Here is a 24,432-nt window from a genome sequence, read left to right as displayed (position 1 = left end):
AATTTTCCATTTTGTTTTATTTCATTTATTAAATAGTTCTTATCTCAACGCGTGGGTCTTCCTTCCTTTTCCCAATTCCCGTTCTTGAGTGGGGAGGGGTCATTGGGTGATAGAACAGCTGTCTGTTATTTAGCCTCGGATACAGGCTAAACGTAGACACAGATGTAACACCAGAACAGGCTCACGGTGTGGTTTCACTTACTGGAGTATGTTCAGAGATTGATTCTGCTTGATGCTGAGTGTTTATACTTTCCCTTAGGATGAGCTGGAATTGAGGTCACCCAGTGCTATCGAGGATGGTGTCCTAGGAGAGCATGGAGGAAGGATAGAGAAGCCAGGTAGCTGATCACAAAGACCTACTAAAGCAGCAACAAGAATATCTTCTCTTATTTGAGACCATTTAATCTTTTTGAATGAGTAATATAATATTTATAATATTATAGTAGCTGTAATAACTTGCTTAAAAATTAAAAATAGTTAATGGGTGAAGTGGAATAAGCATGTTTAATGCTTCTCACTGAACTGCTGCTGTACCTCCTGCTAGAAGAGTTTTATTTAAATGCATAATTTTCTTCCATTTTAATAACATTGACTGGAGCAAACACACAGGCTCTGCATCCCCTTCTGGATGCACATCAGGCTGATGGTGTTTGTAAAGCTCTCTGGCTGGCATGTGTCCTAGCTATCTGGAGCACCATCTCCTACTATCAGACGAATTATCCCTAGGCAGAGGAGGGCATTTCAGTGAAATGCATTGATCTGTCAGGTCCCTTTTTGGGATGCAATACTAGGTCTTTTGTGGTAGGTGAATTTTGTCTATTATTGTCCTGATTTCAGCTGGGATAGAGTTAATTTTCTTCTTAGTAGCTAAAATAGTGCTGTGTTTTGGATTTAGTATGGGATTTGGTATGAGAAGAATGTTGATTATATACTGATGTTTTTAGTTGTTGCTAAGAAATCAAGGACTTTTCAACTTCCCATGCTTTGCTAGAGTGCAGGTGCACAAGAAGCTGGGAGTGAGCGTAGCCACAGCAACTGATACAAATTGGCCAATGGGATATTCCATACCATGCGACGTCCTGCTTAACGTATAATTGAGGGTTGGCTGAGAAGTTTGCTCTCTCTCTTCCAGGATTACGGTTTTGGGATTTCTGTCCTCCGAGATTGCTAGCCAGGGACAGGCTGGGTTTTGGTCAGCAGGTGGAGAGCAGTTACACTGTGCATCACTATTCTATTGTTATTATCATCATCATCATTATAATTTTGTATTTTGTTTTATTTTGATTATTAAATTGTTCTTATCTCTACCCATGAGTCTCCTTACCTTTACCCCTCTGATTCTCTCCCCTATCCCACCAGGGGCAGGGGATGGTGAGTGAGCAGCTGTGTGATGTTTGTCTGCCTGCTGAGTTAAAACCATGACAATTATTTTATGTATTATTAGATAAGATTCCCTTAATTCCTGGGAAGTTAGCCCCAGACTCAGCCCAGCTCCCAGGAAGATGCTGTTTCCTGCACCGCTTTCCTGACACAGTGGAAAGCTCTACTGTGCTTGAAGACCCAAACTGCTGACCACAGCCCTCAGTTGGGTGCTGTTGAAGATATTGTAGTCAACTTGGACTCGTTCTATGGGAGACTTCGTAATCAGGAGAAGACACTGGTCTGGATTTGGTATAGTTGAGTGGCACAAAGCTTATAGGACAGCTGTGTCTTGTGTTGCTGAAGAGGTGCGCCGATGCATTTTGTACAAGCAGCAGCAGTCTCCATAGCACTAAAGGCTTCATGCCTGAGTAGTTTGCATGGCTATTGCTAGTGAAGAGGTGATAAAACATGAAAAGTTGCAGCAAGGTCTTCATCTACTAGCATGGGCTGGAGATTCCTACCCATAGTTCATAAAAAGTATTTCTTTGCTTATAAAGATTGTAGTGGGATAGTTGAGTCTTGGTGTGAAATGTAAGCTTGGCTACAGGCTGGGTTGACTGACAAGGATGCGGTAGGGAGGGAGAACATTCCTTGAAATGAATAGACGTGCTTAATGTGAGCAGACTCCTCAGAGCACTGTCCTTTTTCCACCAAACTCATCGTTGCCTTCTAGATCTTTGGCTGGTTGGTCTTTGTCAGTGGACTGACCCCACTGTGCGTGGTGAAGGCTAGGTAGAGCTATGTGTCGTATTCAGAGCATCGGCAGTTCAGTCTGAACAATATGGTGAAGTGAGGTAGTGTTTAAATGTTTTCTGGTGACTGGGGCCGGGTAACTTGTCAAAAATCCTAAAAGAAGTCAACACAGAAGATCTTTGGTCTGTTTCTGTTAACTTACACCTCTTGGAAATTCACAATGAGTGAACGTGTGCAAGAGGAAGATCCTGGGTAACTGCAGGCGGCTTAGCCTGACATCAATCCCAGGCAAAAGAACACAAGAACTGATAGAGGATTTAGAGAATTAAAGGTAGGGAATATAATTAATGCCATTCAACATTCTTTTTTGGAGAATATGCCTTGTCAAACAAACCTGATTTATCTGATGAGATTGCAAGTTTGGGGGATAAGATAACTGTGTAGATATAATATACTTAAACTTCTGTAAGGCGTTTGATTTTATTCCACATGACATTATGATTAAAATATTAGTACTATATACTTCCACTGAAGCACATGTTGAATGTATTAAGAACCGGGTAACTGACAGATCTCAACAAGTAGTTGTCAATAGGGAATCATCACTGAATGGGAACATTTTTAATGTAGCTCTGCAGGGATCAGTCAGAGCCCCCATGCTATTCATCATTTTTGGTACTGATCTCAAAGTAAATATAAAATTATTTCTGATAAAGTTTGTGGGTGGCACAAAGATTGATGAAGTGAGAATGAGGGCAGTAGGATACAGTGCTTCGGTCACTTGGTTAATTGTCCCTATTGAAACATAATTCGAAAATTCCTTTAAATCTAATTGAATCATAGAATGGTTTGGGTTGGAAGGGACCTTAAAGATCATCTAGTTCCCACCTCCCTGCCATGGGCAGCGACACCCTCCACTACACCAGTTTGCCCAAAGCCTCATCCAGCCTGGCCTTGAATACTTCCAGGGATGGGGCATCCACAACATCTCTGGGCAACCTGTTCCAGTGTTTCACCACCTTCAGAAGGAAGAATTTCTTCCTTATATCTAATTGAAATCTACCCTCTTGGAGTTTAAATCCATTGCCCTGTGTCCTATCACTACACGTCCTTGTCAAAAGTCCCTCTCCAGCTTTCTCGTAGGCCCCCTTTAGGTACTGGAAGGCTGCAATAAGATCTTCCGGGAGCCTTCTCTTCTCCAGGCTGATCACTCCCAACTTTCTCAGCCTGTCTTCATAGCAGAGGTGCTCCAGCCCTTGGATCATCTTTGTGGCCCTCCTCTGGACCCGCTCCAGCAGCTCCATGTCCTTCTTGTGTTGGAGACCCCAGAGCTGAATGCAGTATTCCAGGTGGGGTCTCACAAGAGCAGAGTAGAGGGGCAGAATCACCTCCCTTGACCGGCTGGCCACGCTTCTTTGGATGCAGCCCAGGATATAGATGGCTTTCTGGGCTGCCAGCACACATTGCTGGCTCATGTTGAGCTTCTCATTAACCAGTACCGCCAAGCTGGAGTGCGTCTGGAGAGGAATGCAGCACAAAGCTGTTGACCAGCCTGGAAAACAGAAATTTTATGAGAACCCTTTCAGCCTGCTGGCCTCTCTGGAGAAATGGGACTTCCCTAGGGAAGAGGCTGTTTGCCTGCAGTATCCCTCAGCCTCTGTGTAACAGTGGTGGTGGTCCGTGGCTCAGCAGTGCTGCTGTTTGAGGAGCCTGCCTGAGGAGGTTGCTGATACGAAACAACTCTTCATCCACAGTGCTGAGGAAGGCCTAAGAAAAATGTGGATTTGGGACTCGTTAAATTTCTGTGTTTGGTTGTTTGTCTGTGGGATCTGAAGTATGTTTTGTCATTAACCTTTGTTCACTGGAGGTTTTTGAAGATGCCCCTACAACTGTGTCACAGAAACACAGGAACTAGACTTAGTGGTAGAGTTTAGCCTGAATATGGGGCAGGGTCCATCCTGGCGTAACTGGCTTGTAACTCTCTGTTAGCACCTCCAAACTTCAACTAGGCTACAGCAGCTAAGGGCATACAGCAGTGAAATGAAAACACAGAGGTATCGCATACCCATCTCATGACTATGTTATGTTAGTGGCTTAGCATGTAACAGGCTCTTCTTAAGTGCAAAAGCTCCTTGCATCCGGTTACTTGCACACCTCAGGTGCACGTCCATGCGCTCTACAGCGTGTCAAGGCTTTTCCTCCTGGTGAGACCAAGAGAGAAGTTGTGTACCCAGGTGCCATGTAGTGCACCCCATTGGCAATACAGGGGGTATAAGGTACCACATTATGAAGAAGGCCATAGCAATGCTGAGGGCCTTTAGCAGTGTCCAGGGATAAATGCACAGGAATAAGATTCTGGAAACATCTTCAGGTTTGTTATGTTAGGGATTTTGAAAAGGCAGAGGAGGTAACAACTCTTCTGCTATTGCTTTTGGCTTTGACTGAGACATGCTTGTGCATGTAGTGTGGGGACCTTCCTTGTTTTCAAAACCTGCACATAGCATCACAGAATTACAGAGATATAATTTAGACTGGAAGAGTCTTCTGGCGGTCATCTGGTCCAACAGCCTGCTCAGACCTAACAAGAGCCATTTGCTCCCGGATGGAGATTTCACAGCCTCTCTGGGTGGTCTGCTCAAACACTTGACTGCCCTTATTGTGTTTTTTTTTTTTTGTTCGTGATCCAACTGGAACTTTCTATGTTCATCTTGTGTCTGTTGTCTCTTGCCCTGTTCCTGTAGACCTTCAAGGGAAATCTGACTGAGCCTCTGACACCCTCCTGTTAGGTAGTTGTAGACGTCGATAAGCTTTCCCCAGAGCCTTGTCTTATGTAGGCCAAAGAAGCCCTGCTCCCTCAGCCTCTCCATGTGTGTCCTGTCCTCCAGCCCCCTGACCTTCTTAGTGTCCCTCCACAGGACTTGCTCCATACATCAATGTCTCTGCACCCAGTGCTCTAAGGTTGTCTCACAGGTGCCGAGCAGAGGTGAACAGTCTTTTCTGTCAATCTGCTGTTCGTTTCTCCTCCTTTAAGAGAGGAGAAATGAAAGAAAAAAATTTGACTTTATTGCTGTAAAGCTTAGCTTTTCTCAGCAGAATCCCGGCACATGGCTGTTTTAAAACCCATAGAGGGAAAGTGAGGTTCAGTCCGACCAGAACAAGGTGAGCCTTGGGGCAAACAAACTCACAGCCATGTGCCCCCTGGAGAGGTCCACCTTGGAGTCAACTGTGGCTCAGCCAGGCCTCTGGGACCTTCAGCTGCGTAATGCCCTTGCACCAGAGGTACAGCGAAGACAGACATGCCCATGATGAGACTGATGGGGACTTTAGGTCCAAATAACAAAGTGCATCAGGCATTGTCCTTCCTCCCCTGTGCTGCACCGCTGCTTAATGTCTGATTCAGTCAAAAGAGTTTCTCCATCACTGTTTGAAGGACCGGGGACCATTCATAAACAGACCAACTTTTAGTGTAGCTTTCCAGCCACAGGTTTCCCTAAGCTAAAAGAAAACAGCGTATCTTACTAAATAAATGATTAGACGTCAATGATTTTCTGCCTTCTAGAGCAGAGTTACTTAGAAGCATGAAAGGAAATTGCTGCAGCAGTAGAAAACCACTGCCCTTTGCACTTGCGTCTTTCCCGCAGAGTAATCCTTCATTCATTGTTTACTTAATGAGAAAAGAAAGAGGTTAATTTATAAAACCAAATAAAAAACAGACAGAAGACTTTATTTGTGGAACAAAAAACTGAATTAAATGACTAGTCTATCCATTAATGCTGCTAATTGTGCCATGCTCCACTGAGGAAAACACACAGCTCTGCTAGTATTTTACTCTTGCTGGTGGAGTCCACAGGCCCTCTCCAGTGAGGGTCCAAGCCAGCGAGCACTCTGTGGCAAGAGTTTTCTAAAAACTTTTCTCGCATGGTAAATTAATTTCAGCTCCCAGTCTGTGACAGGCTTAGATTCTCAGGGGTTTCTTAAATTTAATAGATAGGTGCAGGAATAATTGGCAGAGCTGATCTTGCTGGTGAATGTTGCCATCTGAATCATTTGCAGATTCTCGTGAACATCCACAGAGAGCTGCTGCAAGGAAGAGAAAGAGGGACTCCTTAATTAATTTTCCCTGTTCCAGAGAAGTCTGTCGTACCCATGTTATAATTTTCCAGTTTCTAGGCTATTTCTGTTGACTAAAGGATGTTACAGAGGTTGCAGTGAAAGCCAGGTAGGGGGAAACTTTTGCATTTTACCCGCATCTCCTATGGTAGCCGTTCATCTTTGCTAGTCAGAGCAAGTCTGAAATCTCCACCATCGTGATTGGGCAGAGAATGTTAACAGGGAGAGGAACAGGCATCTAGGTGGGAGTGGCTTACATCTGCATGGATGATGGGTGCTTGATGCTGAGGCTGGCTGGAGGCTACAGCTTCTGTATCTCCTTCTCTTCCTTGAGCTTGCAGAGGAGTGAGGGGGCAGAGGAGACCCAGGCAAGCACAGGTCTATAATGGCTTGGAAAGAGTGGTCAGTTCATGAACACATCTAGGAGTAGTTCATGAAAACACCTAGGAATAACATTCGATTCCTTTTAGGAAGCTGGGGATCACTGTGAAGTGCAGATGAGGAAAAACATGTCTGGAAAAAAAAATAGTTTTGCTGAAATTTCCTGTGATGGTTTAGAAGATTTTGTGTTGGAAAAGGCACTTTCCTCTGGACTGTGTCTTAAACTAAAGGAAATATGTAAAGGAGGTTAATATATTTACTGAACTTTACCAGCTACCTTGTGAATGTTGAGGCTTCATGGTCTTTCTTTACCTGATGGGGCAATGAGGGCTTCTAAGTCCTGGCTGCCACCTTGCTGAAAGGAGCTTGGAAGAGTTTGTTCCTCACTAACTTCTTATCGCCTTTGTCAGACAGTCCTAAACTTTGATTTTCAGATTGTGATAGTGAGAGTGAAATGCTAATTGTGAAAACAATTAGTAAAAATTTAAACCAAACTGATACCACAGAGCATGTGCAGATTTTAATGTGAAAGAACAACCTGAAGCAGAAATGTGTTTCCTTATGTCAGGCAGATTCATCGCTCTTGAATTTCATCTGCAATTTGTTTTATTTCTGACATAAAATTCTACTTCTTAACTTTAAACAAGACTTGTTTCTAAATAATATGTATTTTATGTGTGTATATATATAACATGTATGTATACAGTATATTTATTTAGGAATATAAATGAATAAATACATATCATGAGTGTATATATCAAAAAGTATGTAGTTGTTGCTCTGACATAGCTGACTGGCACACAGAATTCCATGCAGTCTTTGGAAAGTGGATTTTTTGAAACGCAGCCGTCTCTTTGTTAAGTATTCAAAGAACATTGTAATTATTGCTGTGAATATCTTTTATGTGCTCAGTGGAAAAAGTTGCAAACATTTTCGTTAGAACATGTATTTTTTTGTAACCTGTTCAATACATCACCTGTTTGTATGCCAGCTGGCTTCCTTTCAAAAATGTTCTGTTGAGAAGATACATATGTATTTTTATCAGTGATATATTTTTATGCTGTTGTCACACTTTAATGGAGATCTGACCCTTCCATAATATCTTCTGGAAGTATTTGAGAGACATAAGACTGTGCTTTTTCTGGATATATTGGCAGAATTGTTCTTGGCTTCGGTTTGGGCATGCAACTCCCTCTCAATTCGAAGTAGCATAGTGGTGCTTGCCAATGGTTACATCAGCACGGCAGTGTTCATTTTGTCTAGAAGGTACGTAAGCTGTAATGTCTTCATGTCTGAAACTGTGGCTCTGGAAGGGGTTTGGGTCCTGGGGATGGACTGCTGGGCAGGTGGAGCCCATGGCTGGCAGCAGCTCACAGAGTGAGCGCTGGGTTGAAGAGGGCCCTCCAAGTGCTGTGTGCTTGCTGGCTTCTCTTGGTCTTCCCATGGAGCATCCTGTGGTTGTGGTTCTTCATCATGCTGCAAACTGCTTGTGCCTCACTTGAGGTTTTGAACACTTCAGGACATGTCTTGTTTTCGATGTTTGTGTTTAAACACATGGCTGCAAGGTGACAGGGAACTTCTGTATGTGAACATCCTTTTAAAGTAAGTCACAGGTTGTGTTGGTAAAGCTGAACCCCTCTCCTGGTCAGCAGCAGCCTCAGCTTCTGCAGCCTGCCCCCCTGCCTGCCTAGCCCCTTCCTGCTGGGGCACGGGCACCACGCCGGGTGGCTGGGCGAGACCTTCTTCTACTGCAGCCTAAATCAAAGTTAGGCTCTAGAAGAAATCTGGACTGGTTCCCCAGCCTCTGGGCTTGGGCAGTCAGTGGTTTTGTCCATTCAGTTTTAGTTTTTAGTTTTTAGCTTTTCTGGTTCATTTCTGAGAACAAGGGCGACGCATTTTTTAGCGGAAGATGAAATTCTCCTCTGTATCATCCTTCGTGCAGAAGTCCTCCAGGGCTGGGTGCTCTCCAGTGCCAGAGGTTGTTTGACTGGTAGGTTTTCCCTGTTCTCTGGTTTTCCCTGCTCTCTTAAAAAGTGAAGCTGGCCCCTCTTGCAAAATGCCTTTTTCATGTTAAAAGGACCTAGCTGTGTTTTCTTGCTTGTGTCCTTCATGGTTGTTCAGAGCAACCTCTGAAAAGGGATGAGGACCCCACCTCTGTGGTGGGCTCAGCTGGGTCCCTTCTCCTCCTGAGCTCTCCCTGGGCTGTATTGTGGTCTTGAGTGGGAGCCCATGGTGTTTTATGGACGCATTTAAAACCGGCTCATTCTTTTGGTAGGCTATTCTGCTTAAGTCTGGGAGAAAAACAGAGTAGCTTGAAGTACCTAAAATTGCCTGTCTGTAGTTAGCATGGCAGGGGCTGTGGGCAGGGTATCCTCAGTCCCTGCTGGCCAGGCTGCGTCATCCTGCCACAGCGAGCAGCCGGAGCAAGGAGAGAAACTCGAGATATGTAACATGTAAATACTCCATAAATACTAGGAGTTTGGCAAGGAGGCAGCAGCGGCTTCCTCTCTCCCTGAAGATATCGCCATATGCCCAGAGATGAATCTGGTTATTTCAGCAGCGTTGGCAAAACTCTTATTTTGACTTCCCGCTGTTCCCAGGCTGGCATGAGCACTGGCCCTGTCTCCTCAGGGCCGGGGGGCTGCAGGGTGAGGGGGGACCAGGGAGAGCAGGGAAAAGCACTGCCATGGGGGTACCAGGACCTCTGGTGACGGCAGCCGGGGTGTGGAGCAGGCTAGGTGGTGCCTAAAGCAGCGGGCTTGGGCGAAGGGCAGCGTGTCCTCATGCACGCCACCCCCCGACTGGGATTTGGGGCACAGGGTCGGGGCGGGTGCTGGCGGCAGGATGTGTGCCCCAGGCACCTGCTGCTCTCTCCCTGCGCCGCCTCCTTTGGATTTGAAGATCTGATGGGATCATGGCACAAGGTGGAATAGCCGCAGGCAAATTGCTGTAGTGACAGATATTACCGCAATAAAATCATAGATTTATGGCAGTCAGAGATGTAGGCATGTGCCCGTAACTTTTCCTCCCTTCTGTGTATTGTCCCAGTCAGGTGGCGTATAAACTAAACTGAGCCGTAGAAGAAAGAGATGATGCTGGCTTCGCTGCACCCTCCTGTTAGTGCCTTGGGCCCCGGCACTCCGCCCCGGAGCGTGGCACTGCAGGGGGCTGCTGGGATGCCGGAGCACGGAGCAGGTTTTTGTGGGGGTTTGGGTAGTGGGAAGCAAGCGACTGCTACAGCACCTCTTCCGAAAGACGTTATTTGTTGGGCTGTGGCAAACCTTAGGCTCACACTTTTCAACAACAGCACTTTTCTAGCCCCACGTTACTGCTACAAATGGAAGGTGCAAGTGTGCATTTTGTTTTGGGGCTTTTTTGTGGTGTTTTTTTTTTTAATTTTCTTTTAGTTTTTCCTCCAGGAGAGGAGGAGGTATTTCAAAGGGTGGAAATGTCAGGAGTGAAAATTCACGTCCAGTGCCTGGCTTCACTCTTCTGTACATAGCCCTTCTCACTCCACACCATCTGTCTGTCGAAATTAATGCTTAAATAACCTCTGCAGGATAGCACTGCTATTTATTTATTCCAATGTTTAAGGGTTTTTTTTGACTTTCAGGATTAAGCTGGAGTGCCCAGGTGTCCTTATGGACTGTGAAAATTCCCGAGCTGAAGTGTCACAGGCTCTTGAAAAGGAAGAAAATGTGGGAGATGGTGGTTTCTCCTGCATTTTCCTTGGCTCAGTTTCCTAGCTGCAGCTCCCAGCTGAGGCCCTAGTCCCTGTGGTGAGACCCAAAGCAGAGGCGATGTACAGTGTGCATGCCCTGGGGTCCTGATGGATCCCACCTTGCTGCTCCCGTGCTCCTGGCAGCCCTTCCCAGCCTGCTGCGCTCTGGAGTTCAAGCAGTCTCCTCAGAGTAACCCTGGAGCTGCAATTCTTCTGACTTCCATGTTGTTTTTTTGCCTTCAGAGGTAACCAGAGCCTGAGACCACCCCACAGCAGTACTTCTTTAACAGAAGAAAAATTATAAGTATTGTAACCCAAATAGCAACAGGCTCTGCATATCTCATCTTGCTCTGCCACTGGGAGTATCTCCTGGGTTGGGCTTAGGGTTATCTGGATCCCACCTGCACCTGCAATGTGTCCTGGAAACCTCTTCCTTTCTACTGCCCATAGTTTCTTTGTTGTATTCTGTTTTCTGTCTCTGTGTGTAAGGGTTTATTTGGGTTTTTTTTTGGCTCCAGTCTAGTGTGTGACACAGCATTGCTGCATGTTTTGTCCTGCTTCTCAGAAACCTCCTGGCGCTTCCAGCTGATACCACCAAAGCCTCTCACCCTAAATCCACGGCTGTGATCTTCCTTCGAGCCACCACCCTGCTTTGCCTTCCAAGGTCTTCCCTCGGCCATGCCAGCCCATGGTAGATACCACGTTTACCTAGAGACCAGCGTGCTCGTTAGCCAGTAGTTGTCACACTAATCACTTTGTGATCACTACACATATCAAGCAGGGTTCACGCAGACAGACTCCTCTGCTTATCCCACCGGTTTGCCTGCCCTGGCACCCTGTGGGTGTCTACTCGGCTGCCGGGGAGCTCAACTCCTACCATCGGTTTGCATACCTGGAGATGACGGTTTCTTTCCCATGTGTCCGGATAGAATACGTCCTTTTTATTTTGCATCCTGGAGCCTTTAATTACTCTCAACAAGTCCCTTTCACACTTTGAAAATCCTGTAGCAATTTCAATTTGAATTGCTTTCTCTGAGGCTTCTGTTTAGATGAGTGCACCTGCTCTGGGGTCCCAGTGGTAATTGGGCTGTAATAGTTATGATCCTTTAAATGCACTTAAGGTACCATGAGCTTTAAGAATTGATAACGATGCAATCTGGCATCTCAGCACCACTTTTGTCTTGTCTCCGAGCTGAGCATTTTGGCTTTAATTGTATTGTTTTGCCATTTGTGCAGATTACAAGTATTCTCAGGTTGTAGAACCTGAATGTATTTAATTAAACACTACCCTGTGCTCACGTACCTGTCCCGCAGGTCTGGGTCTGGGGCTGCTCCTCAGTTCCCACTCTGCCAAACCCCTGCTGAGTTCAGTGGGAATTTTGCCAGAACAAGGCCCTAAAAGAGAAGTGTGGCTCATTCAAGCAGTCGTGCAGACATTTGCGCACCAGCCTAGTCTCACGCTAAAAGGACATTAAACAAAAAATACTAAAGAACCTACTTGTCTTGTCCTTGCCCAGAGCAAACCTTCATCCTGGGACTGGTCCAGCCGGTTAAAGATGGAGTTTCCTCTGGTTCGTATGTTACCTAGGATTCTGTATTGTGGATACCATGAACAGATCAAAGCTTTCAAAGTTCTCTGCTGCCTTAATTCCCCTCCAAGGAGAGGGGGGGAAAAAAAAGAAAAGAGAAAGACATCTCTCTCAGGCATGTCTCAATACAATAGCAAGAGGTGTGCAGACTGTAGCCCACTGCCACACTCAGAATATAAAATTTCCAAAATTACAAGTTGTGAGTGTGATAATGAACTGAAAGTAAATACGGTTCAGTTTGCTATGAATCATTCTTCGGGGCTTTAATTGGGCTCAGATGAGCTGGCATTGTCGCGGTGCGAAAATAGAGTTGTTTGAGAATTAGACAGACGTTGCAGCTCAGCAGAGCAGACCTGCAGCATCCGAGTGGCACCGGGAAACCTTGCCCTCAAAGAAAAAGGCTTCCCGGGACAGATCTAGGAAGGTCTTCAGGTGGAGAAGGGGCCAGTAGCTCCCGCAAGCCCCTGAGACTGGAATTCACCTGCTGGTACCACAGATCATCTCTGCTCTTTGAGTCGCAGTTGGATGAGCACTTTGAGTTGAGGTTGTCACCATGAGGTGGAAGGCTTTCCATGACCCCAGCAGTCCTCCAAGCTCTTCTGGCGGGGAAAAGGGGGCATGATATGATAGTAATGGGAACTGCTATAATGGGATGTTATAGCAAATGAAAACAAGCATTTTGTGTTTCTTTTTCCATCAGGAATTTCGGATCCCAAAGCAGAGCCATCAATGGCTCAGACAACTCTTTGTGTCCAGGCGAGGACAATGGTCCCCTGAGGAAAGCGAGTGCAGTTGGGCATTCTGTGAGACACAGGGCTGGGATGATGCCCTGCCTTGGTGTTTGACTAGTGTGGCGCTGCGGGGTGTGCAGAGGACTTGAACACATGAACTGTCCTATATCGGGGGCAGAGAGAAATTGCGTATCGCCCTTCTTAAAGACACGATCGTGATTATGGGATGAGGTTCTTAACCTGGTGCAAGGAGATTTATTCTCGTTAATGCCAGTGGGAATTACCCAGAGCTATACAAGTGCATCACAATAAGAAATGTGCTTTGGCAGTTCACTGTTAATATTTGAAATTAGTACAAGCAAAGTGTCCTTTGCTGAGTCAGGTGGGCAAAAACTAGTGAGATTTTTTTTTGGGAAAAAATCTGGTATTTTGGTCTTCCGAGGGGTTATAGGAACGTGAACCATTCATACTTACAGGTCCTCTGAAAAATGGAATTTCTTACATATGTGGTGTGTTAACTGTTTTCATGATTATAACTGCAGATGCTTAGCTATTGTCAGCTGGTTAGTGACGAGCAACAGCCCAGCTCTGTTTTTAGGCACTGCTGATCATCTCTGCTGACCCACTCAGTCCCAGGGCTTCGATCCCGTCTGTCGGTCACTGTGGGACAGGAAAGGTTGGTCCCATTCTGCTTGCAGTTACATCCTGTAATAAAACAGGATGGGGAGACTGCAGGCAGAAAAAGAAAGGCATAAGCGAAACCAGAATTTGTGATTTTAGTCTAGTGAAGTGTCTCAAAGAGCTTGCTGCTTTTGAAGAGGCCATTGAAGTGGATAGAAAGGACTGTTTATGTAAGGTACAGAGAGAGGCAGACGTTGACCTCTACTTGATGTTTCTGAGTTAGTCGTTATTCCTCTGTTTGGTTTGTATCAGTAACAAGCTTTTCAAGTTTCAAATTTTGACTTTTTTTTTTTTTGACTAAAGTTGGCATGAAGTTTGAATCTTAATCTGTTCCAGCAGCAGGTGTTATTTTAAGTATGTCCTGGTTTTTAGATAGGTGCTGTCCTGTATGATAGCAAGTACAGCCACTCAGCCTTTGCCTCTGGTTCACCATCCTTCTGTGAATGGCAGGGCTCAGGCTGCTTCTGTCAGCAGCGTGTTGCTGTGGTGCTTGCCCAGTCCCCATGAGACCTGTGGCTGATTGTTGCCATGCTGTTTCAACCAATTTTCTTTATTATTCTTAGAATTATTTACATAATTTTATATGGAAGCCCATTTCACTTAAATGAGAGAAAGTAAAATTTACTATTCCTGACAGATGTCAACAGCTTTGTAACAATGCAGGACATGGTGATAGTGTCCCAGCAATGCCGCTGGCTTGGAAGAAGCTGCACCAAAGCAGATGAGTCTTGCCTCTCACACTGCAGATGATAAATGCCAAAGCTAACCTTTATAACAGCACGTTGCAGGTGACAGTCAACCCTAAAGCCAAGGGTTCCCCACTGGGAAGGTCCTCGTTCATGGCTGTGCAAGTTGAATTTCATCAGTTTTCACATTCCCAGCAAATAAACCGGTCAGGTAGAAGTTGGTGCTATGGATGGCTTGGGGCAAGCCTTCCTCAAGATTATTTTGAAAAGTCAAAGGTCTTGGAGATCATCAGCTGCTAGATTAGTAGCACTGAGAATAGCAGTGTGTACCCTCAGAGTATACTCCAAATCGTAAGCAGAGTGTGGAGCTAGAGGACAGCCAACAGGCCAAATCCTGGCCCAGTGCGTGTACACCTTACCACCCTGTGTGGGGCAGGTACTCTTATAGGAAGGCTTGGCTTTACAATGGTATGTGCTGTTTGAATACTTCAACAGAGATAACAGAATACCTAAATAAACCCTGTTTGATGCTTAGATAAGGATTTCATCCAGCTATGTCTGTAGGCAGACGCCAAACAGAGTTTATAATTCACTGTCCAAAGATTTCATCCTTTCTTTCACTTTCTTTTGCATTCCAACTTACAGTGGTTTAACTGCATATAAATTACTGTAAGGAAATAAAGAATATAGTCACATAATAGTTGCACAGAATAAAGTCAGCAGATAATAAGGCATTGGAAACCATGGACCTAGGAAGGTCCGGTTACTTGATTAATGCAAATATTGTATTGGACATTAAAAAGCAGAAATTCTTGAATGTTCGCTGCTTTCCTGTTGTTAAAAACAATCAGACAAATGTGAGACCAAGTGAGAGTACACGTCTCCCCTGCCCTGCTATGCGGCAACGGTTACAGGGTCTTTTACAAAAAATTCCCCCGTTTCTCCTTTAATTCTCTCCCTCATTCCTGGGGGGTGGGGGAGGGTGAGTGACTGGCCGTGTGTGGGGTTCGGTTGCTAGAGCGGCCTAACCCATGACAACACCCTACGACTGTTATCATCTCTGCTGCTTCACAACTGTTAGCACCCAGCACCAGCTGGGAGCACGGGGGATCCTAGGGCCAGACCAGCTTTTAGACTACTGTGCTAGTTAAACGGAGTGAAGCTGAGCCCAGCTGCAGGATGGGTATGGCCACAGGAGCCTGGCTGAAGCGTGGTTCCCTCCCGAGTGCAGGCGTGGGTCGGTGGTGGCAGCTGGGGACACCAGGGAGGGAACCCAGGCAAGGGCAGCCGGGTAGTTCGAAAGGGAAAAAGATATTTTTATTCCAGCAGCTAAAACCCTTTTGTATTTTGGCTTCTCTTAGCAGCTATTTATCCAAAACATTTGGGAGAAAAGCTGTCTCTTTATTAAATATTTAACACCCTTGCCTTCAGCTGTGGGCTGAGAAAGCTCCCAATCCACATGTGAGTCACCGAGAACTCCTCCGATAAAACCAGAGGAAGTCCAGATTGGAGAACGCTAGAGGAAAAAAAAGTGTTTGCTGATTTGGAAAAAGCCCAGAATGGTTCACATCTCTCGTATATCATAAAATGAGCACAGCAGGCACTCTGTTGCATACGTGGACGAGGACTTATAGAGTCCTAGATTTTAAGTGGAAAAGATCTCAATACTCTAGCTAGCATCACACTCTGTGTAATGCAGTCGAGCAGTGCCCCCCCCAAACTGGTCTTTTGTTTAATGCTGTTCAGATTTGTATACTGACATGTTGGAGATGACAAGATGTAGATCACTGTTTCCCTTAGTAGTTTGTTCCATTGGTAAATTACTGCTATTTTTAATCTTAGTCTGCTTAGTTTTCACCTCCAGCCATCAGTTGACCTGCATCTCTCTGCAAGGCAAGGAGATCCATGTCTTGAAGATGCCTCGCTCTCTCAAGACGACAGCCTGGGACTTGTCTTCAGAGAGCAGGAATGCAGGCTCCTGCAAAACGAGCATATGATAACAGATTATGTGATAAGAACGATGTGCGATAAAACAGTTAAAAAAGGTTATGGCTAAAATTTAAGCTATTCTGGCACTACTGGTTGTGAGTGGTATCGAGCACTGTGCTTACACGTACCATGCATGCATGGTGCTTGTAACTGACTGCTATTTATTTCTGTTGAAGTGATAGGAAATGAAGAGTAAAATGAAGATGAAACTTTTTTTGGCATGTTTCTCCCTTTGGCCAAATTATTTTTTCAACATCCAAATGAATTATCTGCTGTAGAGACAGGTGGCAATCTTGATCCCTTAGCCAATTACAGACGTCTCCAGCAGTGGTTTTACAGCTCTTTCCACTGCGGGCCACTTAAAAATTTTTCCTGGTGATGTGGGTTCCTTGTATAGCAAACGTACACCTACTGACAAGAGGTTCACTCCTCCTCATTACTATTTGCAAATACTTTAAATGTGGTTCACAACATTTTCCCTGGTAGAAAACCATTAGTGTGCGACACAGGTAGTTTCTGTGCACTCTGAGATCACATCTACAGGGAAGACATAGATGTAAAACACTTTTCTAGGCTATATGCTCTGAATACGTTTAAACAACTTACTGTAGCTGATGGGCCTGATTCTGATTTCAAAGTAGTGTGGTAAGGTTATTCCTGATTTAAGACTATGAGAGTTAGATCCCTTTTTTTCCAGATGTTGAGCTTGGAAATACAAGGCTTATAGCCTCCTCCACCTGCCCCAGCATGGTGCTTATTGGAAGGTGAGGGGTAACACCAGTAATGTCTGTTAATGACGCATCACCCGTTGAGCAGCACTAACTTGCCAACATATTCTGGTGCGAGTCACTTGGTCCCTTTGCTCCTTTGACCTTCTCTGCCTTGTGCAGGTGGGGCCTGGACAACAGCCTTTTGTACATGCTTGGCTTTTGGGTAGCCAGGGCTAATGGATATGAGTCTTTTTCCTGTAGTTGGCCTGTGCTGTGTCCCCCTTTTTAGGAAGTGAGAATGAGATTGATGAAAGTCAACCTGAACATTAAAGACTGAAAGCAGGTAGATATCACTTTGACGGGCATTCTGCAGATACCTGAAGACGATCAGGAGACAGTTTGTACCAGCATTATGGAAAACGTTAAGACCCTTTTTAAAACTCCTTGCTCAGATGTGCTACAACATGTACCTGGAGGAACACGTGTGCGAGGACTGCTCACCGGGAGGAGCTGGTGTGGCCAGACACTGGCGCCTGAGCTGGCTGATGCATCTGGCAACCTCCTTCCCTACCCCTTGCTCAAATTGCCTAGTACTGCAATCGCAAGCCTCTGATGAAAGGCAGGTTCACGTATCAGATTATTGAGCATTAGGGATAGGGGATTAGATTTGTGGTGTAATCTTCCAGTAACATTCCTCTTGATCCAGAGACCATGCTTTATAAAAGAGCTCTTTTCTCTCTGACATTGTGGTGGCCTGCTAAGGGACGACTATCTTCCACCTTCATTTGGAGATAGTAAGGCTGCTACTGACCTGATGTTCATGAAGGTCACAGCTGCACTGGGCAAAATTAGTTCTGTGCAGGACAGTTAAATAGATAGGATTTTCTCAGTTGTAGCTGATTTGCTTTCATCTGGGTTCCTCTTGCAAAGCCATTTAAAGTCCATTCCCCTCTGCCCCCCACTGCCTGTCTATGAGAAAGGACTGAAAGGAGGAGATTTTTGCCTGGGCTCCGATTCTGCTTCGACTCCTGTTCTGACATCTTTCCAGGAAAGTGTCTGGACAGAGGCTGGGCTGGGCTTCGTAGTTGCTCTGGAGCTTTAGACTGCATTTCATCCCATCATGAATGCTGTGGGGCCAGTAGGGATGGTCTTCCCCTGTGCCGTTTGACTGTAGCTTTGCACTGTCTGCTTTGGATCCAGGACCTCACGGCGACCCTTCTGCAGATTCCTGGTGATGTTGCCGCAGATGTGGCTGAGCCCCTTTCCAGTCCAGCTTTTTTCTTCTGGTGGCAGAATGTTCCTGCAGATTTTGAAGCCTGATGGAGCCAGCTAATTTGGGTCAAAAGGCAGGCAAAGCCTGTGGCTCCTGATCAGGAAAAAAAAAACCTCTACTGAGGTCAGTTGAGTACCAGATTTGGCCAGTTAAATCTGGCCACTAGGAAACATGTCAGATACCTGTCTGTATTGGCAAAACATGGCATGATGGTTGCGTGTGAGAAGCCCGTTCATTGTGAGCACGGTGAGACACAAGAGGGAGAGTGATTTTCACCCGGACGCATTTTTCCTCAGAGACTTTGCCAGCGGGATTTAATTATGGTGGAGCTTTGTCTGTTGCCCTGGTTTGCAAAGCAACCACTGATGGAAAAAGCCTCTCGTTTCCTAGGCATCCTCCTGGTTTCACTCCCTTTCATTGTACATTGTGGTGAAACCTGAAGTCTGCAGCAATTGCTGCCTGGTGAGTTTGGGAAGTGATACTGGAGGTTGTGGCAGGCAGCTGATGGAGGAAGGGCTGCGGGGTGTTGGTGATGGACTCGGATCCCAGTTCAGCTCCTCAGTGCGAATGGGGAAAATTCCTAGGGAGATTTGCTCGAGGGCCTGGGCAGGGGCATGTGGTGCGTGAAGGGGCTATTTCCTTCCTCAGAAGGTCACCTTCAGCCTGTATCAAAAATCCATGCTACCTGGGACTATATGGGAGGGGTATGGCTATAATTGGAGGAAAAGAGAGCTTCTGTATGGTATGTTCTCTCCTCCCCAAAACTGTAGCTGATGCAGAGTTAAAAGCAGATGAGACTTAATTGCTCCCAGAGCTCAATGTCTCTCCTCTCTGGATAGCAGAGCTGCACTGGACCAGTGCTGGCAGCACCGCTGGGTCCTGTGCGCAAAGGTCCAGCACACCCAGGGGAGCCAGGACAGCTGCAGAGAGCAAGCCTGTCCCTCTGTCCCCAGGCTCCTGCGCATTGTGGTCCCCTCGTGCCAGGCAGGTCACCTTGACTCGTCACACTGGTCAGCTGTATTAACACAGGGTCTGGCTGACTCTGGGATGTGACATGCCGCAGACCGTCCTGTAACTGATGCTGCGATGTCCTAGTGTAGAAACTGTTGCAGAGGAGAAGCACCAGATCAGCTGATTATAAATGCAGCCAAATCAAAATTTTTGGATTCCATTTTCTTTTCTAAAAGCTTTGGTAACTATCATTTTCCCGTACTGGACTGAAAACAGGCAATGACCCTCGTTTATCTTTGACATTTTCTATTACTTTTTACTGACATCTCCCTTTGTATTATGACAGTATGTCCTGTACTGGCTTACGGGTATAAATATTGCTTTGGGATTTGGTCTTTTTAGTCAACATGCATTTGGGAAAGGTGCTAGCGGCTGTCAAGGAGTTCAGTGTGCAGAATGTGAACGTGCAGTCATGGGAAACATCAGCATCCTTTGTGTCTGTGTTTCAAAACAGGTCTGAGGCGTAAGGATTTTAGGTTTCCCATTCAGACAGTAGTATATTAAGGATATGAAGTATTTGACAGTTCTTTTATATTTACTCTTTTAATGTCAAAATGTGTCACATCTGGTATTAATTGGTGGAAAATTATGGCTCTAATTTACCAATTTGATTGTCTAGGAAAATTGAAAAGAGTGTAACATAATAAATGAATGCCTATTAATCTTTTTAATTTGTCTGTTTACCACCAATGACTATCTGCTAAAATGGTTTGTTATGTAGTTCTGTAAACAGCTTTCCGGAAATACTGGTATTCATGGAGAGGGGTTACTACCTGGGAGGCCTGTGGCTGATGCATTTTGAACTTGCCGAGGGGACGATGGGGCCCATAGAGGTCCTGGGACCAGCGATGGCCAAGACACCCACCTGAGGCAGGGTGTCCCCTAGGCTGTCCTCCTCCAGGGGAGGAAGGAAGCTGCTATCCCATAATAACGCTGGGTGCAGGGATGGAGTAGCAGCCTGATGGGGACATGGGCTTTGCTCTCCTTCTTCCCTCCACCTGGGCTGTCTTCTCCATGTGGATTTCTTATTCCAGGGCACAGACTACTACTTTGTTGATGCCCAACACAAACAAGCGTATTTGTCCACTGTAATTGTTTTAATTGTTATTAATGAACATTAATTATTTCCAACCAGAGCTTTCCAAAAGCCCTGATTTCTCAGAGGAGCATAGGCAAAGGAAGTCAGGTTATTCTTCCTGGGGTTGCAAATGAAAAAGTTGGCCTCGCAGGCAACGTGTGGATCAAACCCAAACCGGCGATACACTTTGGCAAGACACCGTCACTCCGTCCTGACAGCCCCAGCTCTAACGAGACGGGTCACTGCTGCCTTCCCAACCAACGCGCGGGCGAAGCAAAGGAAGCCGGTGGCAGTACGCTGTTATTTGGGTAGTGTATGTGGATGGCGACAAGCCCAGTAGCTTTTCTATCAAAAGACACCCATGTGTTTGCGAAAATACGTTTTCGGAGGACCAAATACCAGGTGCTTATTTTAGTAGGACAAAGTCCTGAAACATGCCAACTCTGGAATAAGCTGATTCTGAAAACCGACATATTCTGTATGATTATTCCAGTATACGCCATCTGTCAGTAGCATATCCAAATATTTATATATTTTGATTATTGTAACTGTTATGAGGATACTGAAGCTCATAAATCATTTCCTTTTCAGCAATCATTTTATTACTCTTCCATGGTTTAATAATGACGTCTTGCCTGTGCCCGTTCAGGCTCTGACACAGAGGGCAGAGTCACAGCGTAGCTATGGAAGTGACACCCTTCACACAAAAAGCCTGTGGCCGGGGGGACACCTGAGCCCACGTTCCCTCTGGGTCTGTGCCAGCTCCCACTCACTTCATCTCCTTGGGCCTCAGCCCGTGCTGTGCTTTCATTCAACTCCATCCCGCCTCGTCAAGTGACTATGCTTAGATTGGCAAATGATATAATATGACTAATTATGTTTAATGCAGATAATGTCTTATAATCAAAATAAAGAGTGGATTGCAAACAGATCCTTAAAGGGCACCAGGCACAGAATTGACACCGTATTTATTACCAATAGCATCGCTGAAGTGCTAACAGCTGCTCAGCTCCAGCAAGTGCGGCCCCTTTGCAGAGTTTTCCAGAAGAAGGGCTAAGTGTGTCGGAAGCGCATTATTGCTGATAATAGTAATTAGTTCAGTAGAGCTTGAAATGTTTTGTAAAATATTATTATCCCGATTTTGCAACTCTGCAAACCCTGGCACAGAGAATCAGCCTCCTCAGCTTGGAGGAGTCGCTGCCGGCCGTGGGGATGGCCCTGGCCCCGGCTGCAGGGCTGCTGGTCCTCTCGGTGGACCACGTTGCTCTCTCCAGCTGACCCCAGAAGTAGAAGGGATGTCCCTTCTGTGTCTCTGCCTTCAGTTTCAGAAGCATTAGCAAAGAGACTTCAGTAGATGGAGAAGTGCACTGATGTGAAAGCAGATTTGGGTGTTAGATTTTTGAAAAGCCATTGTTAAGCTAAAAAAGGAAACCGCAAGCTCCTCTGTAAAGGACTCTTATTTTGCTGTGTACATTTGTTTTCTCCTGCTTGTTAAAGGGATAAAGTGCAATCTAGGTTTCAGAGAGAGATGGCTGATTAATCTGTCTGCCAGGTACATATGGAAATACATTAGCAAATGGTGCATCTGGGATTAAACTACTGCAGAGATGATAAATTATTGCCATCTTCCATGGCTGTATTACTGAAGCTTCACTGGGTTCCCAGTACTCAGTTAGTTGCTATTGCCACGGAATCTCTGTGGCTGTGGAATGGAAAGCGTCTACATTTGAAGCAATTTTCTGTTTGAGAACAGATTGGGCCAGACCTGTAAGGATATGCAGTATACTTAAGTATATATTAAGAGATTTGATTCAGTCCTTCTGCTCTGCATAAAATTCTGCTGGTTTCAGAGGGCAGGAGTGCTCGAGAAGGGGAAAGGCAAGGATCTGCAAGAGGTTTTTCCACTATCTGCAGTCACCGCCTCCCCCCACCCCCCTTCCCCCTCCGCCCCCCCGCTTTATCCCAAAGAGCAGAGAGTTATCTATGCGAGCATAAAGTTGTGATGGCCTGGAAGTGAGCATCCTCTGGCCTGAACCTCTTGCACACCCCCACCTTGACTCAGATGTGGCTCCAGATTGCACAGCTCCAGCTTATCTCTGAGATCAAGACTGAGATGAAACACCACTGGGGCAACAGGCTTCTCAGCTGCATCTCTGCTTCTGCTCCATTTTTCATGGCCGTTTAAACTGACGTATAGCTGGTGGGCTGGCAGCTGAGACACACCAGTGATGCCTACAACAGGACATGCAAGTGTAGCAGCAGACACGTGGTAAGCCACATTTCTGCACAAATTATTGCCATCTTCCATAGCTGTATTACTGAAGCTTCACTGAGTTCCCAGTATTCAGTTACTTGCTATTGCCACAGAATCACCGTGGCTGTGGAATGGAAAGAGTCTACATTTGAAGCAATTTTCTGTGATATGCTAGTTTGCAGGTGATACAGAAGTTCTCATCAAGGCTTCTGCGTTATAATACTTAGCAAGATTATGACTGTGTCCACAGCGCTTGATGGGAGCTCTCTGGGGGTCATCTGGACTATCATTTTCTTTCCTGTCCACATACCTGGGTTTCATTTCAAAAGAAACTGGGACAGCTCCGGAGATGGTAGGAGACATGGTAGCTGTACTGGCTAGGCCAGAAGAGGTTCTTTACCTACACAAAGATGATCTATGATAGCAGTGCAGAGTAACAAAAGTTCTTGTTCTGGTTTCCTTATTTCCTGAGGCCTTTACTTGAGCTCTTATCACTTGCTCTGGGGTTGCTCCTCCCTGGAAGGGAATCGAGGGAATAAGGCAACTCTGCCAGTGGTCACATAGAAGTTGAGAAGGGGGCAAGTGGGAGCAGTGTTGGACGCAGAGATAAGTCACAGATCAAGTTTTGCTTAACATGCCTCGTGTTTAAAAGCTTGTATATTAGTTTGAGAGCACACTGAAAGAGTAGGTCAGCTTGTCGTAGGGCAGGTCTGCCTGCAGCAGGTAGCAGCCGTGATGCAGAGGGGCCGGGTCCTGTGGCACACCGGCGAGCAGTGAGAGTCGGGACAGCATTGCTAGAAAGCTGCAGCTGGGCTTTCACTGGGATTCTGCAACTCGGCACTGGGAGCTGGTGTCTCCATGTCGTCCTCACTGGCCTTGCATGGGCCTGCCAGGTCTCTCAAAATGGGTCACTGCTCAGGGAGCTCTGCAGGGGATGGATCCTGCAGCCTGACCCTGGGGCGCTGGGTGGAGATGTGTGGGACAGGGTGCTTGCTGAGCTGGGAGCTGCTGGGCACTGGTTGTCCTTCAGCTCCTGTCGGTGGCACCACCAAGTGGACACGAGCCCATCACAGGGCACGGACAGCCGTGGGACGGGTCCACTGCTTCTTCAAGGCTTAGCAATCACTTGCTATCAGGCTTGGCAAGGTGGAAGAGCTGGGCTTGAGGGACAGTTACTGGATGACTGTGCCCTCTGGTTTTCTTCTCCGAGTCACTTGTCGTGGTCCATGAGGCAAGCACGATTAGGATGTAAGTGTTCATAATTGAATAATACTAATGAGAACAACGCGTTTCGTTACGAGATTGTTGAGTGGATACCGGGCTGTAAATCTGAGCTAGTGAGGACTAGCTCTGTTCAATTAATCCAAACACAGAAATATTTACTGGAAATAGATTTATTTTCCATTGACTTTATTTGCAAATTTTGGTTAACAACAACAGTTTGCTCATAATGTAATCGCGTCAAGCAGCAAGTGGGACTGACTGTCGTTGTTGGCCTTTCCCACCAAGTGTTTGGAGCAGAATGCGGAGTGAGTCAAAGGAAGCACCGGCTGATGGATGAACAGATTGCGGCACAGTCATCCATTCTACTGCGCACTTCCAGGGAAACCCCTGCAAATTAGATGTGCGGTTTTTAAATGTATTGAGAAAACTAAAGAAATTACATTACGAATGAAAAATCAGATGGAAATGTCTATTCCTGTCTCATAAACAGTTCAGGAATAACTCCCTCTAAAATATTCTGCTTTATGCACGCATTTAATTTGTGCTCTGGGAGCAAAATAAAGTTGCTAAGATAAAACATTCTAATAGTGATTTATGTAAATTTATTTGAACAAAACAATGATGTAGTTGCCTATAGCAAATTGTTTGGAATGTGAAATGGTATTTACGAGCTGCTTCTCTCTGTATGAATACAATAGATGATAGGAGATGCTAAAGAAAACATAATTGTACATTCAAAATGGACTCTGATGCCATGTTTAGTAAGCAGGAAAGCCAGTTGAACAGATTGCTGAGTGTCTGATAAAATAATCTCCAGCTTGATTCTTCCTAGGCTATTTATAGCATGTATTTAATTTAAAATTTAGGTATGTGCCACAG

General features: G+C 45.7%; 1 protein-coding gene across 7 annotated transcripts in view; it reads left to right on the top strand.

The window, feature by feature from the left end:
* FOXN3 (forkhead box N3) overlaps positions 1 to 24,432 on the top strand; it is a 230,669-nt gene that overhangs the window by 27,802 nt on the left and 178,435 nt on the right. Inside the window, exon 1 of one of the 7 annotated variants that reach the window (XM_086613086.1) lies at positions 10,994 to 11,018. The exons of the other annotated variants lie outside the window; for them this stretch is intronic. The gene's annotated coding sequence lies outside the window, so the exon portion shown is untranslated. Of the gene's footprint in view, positions 1 to 10,993; positions 11,019 to 24,432 lie in introns of those variants that run through there. 7 annotated transcript variants of the gene reach the window in all.

Source organism: Tauraco erythrolophus, chromosome 6 (genome assembly GCF_009769465.1).
Source record: "Tauraco erythrolophus isolate bTauEry1 chromosome 6, bTauEry1.pri, whole genome shotgun sequence".
In the NCBI taxonomy this organism is placed as follows: Eukaryota; Metazoa; Chordata; class Aves; order Musophagiformes; family Musophagidae; genus Tauraco; species Tauraco erythrolophus.
Note: the sequence above shows the minus strand (reverse complement) of the source record. Positions and strands in the feature narration are given on the sequence as shown.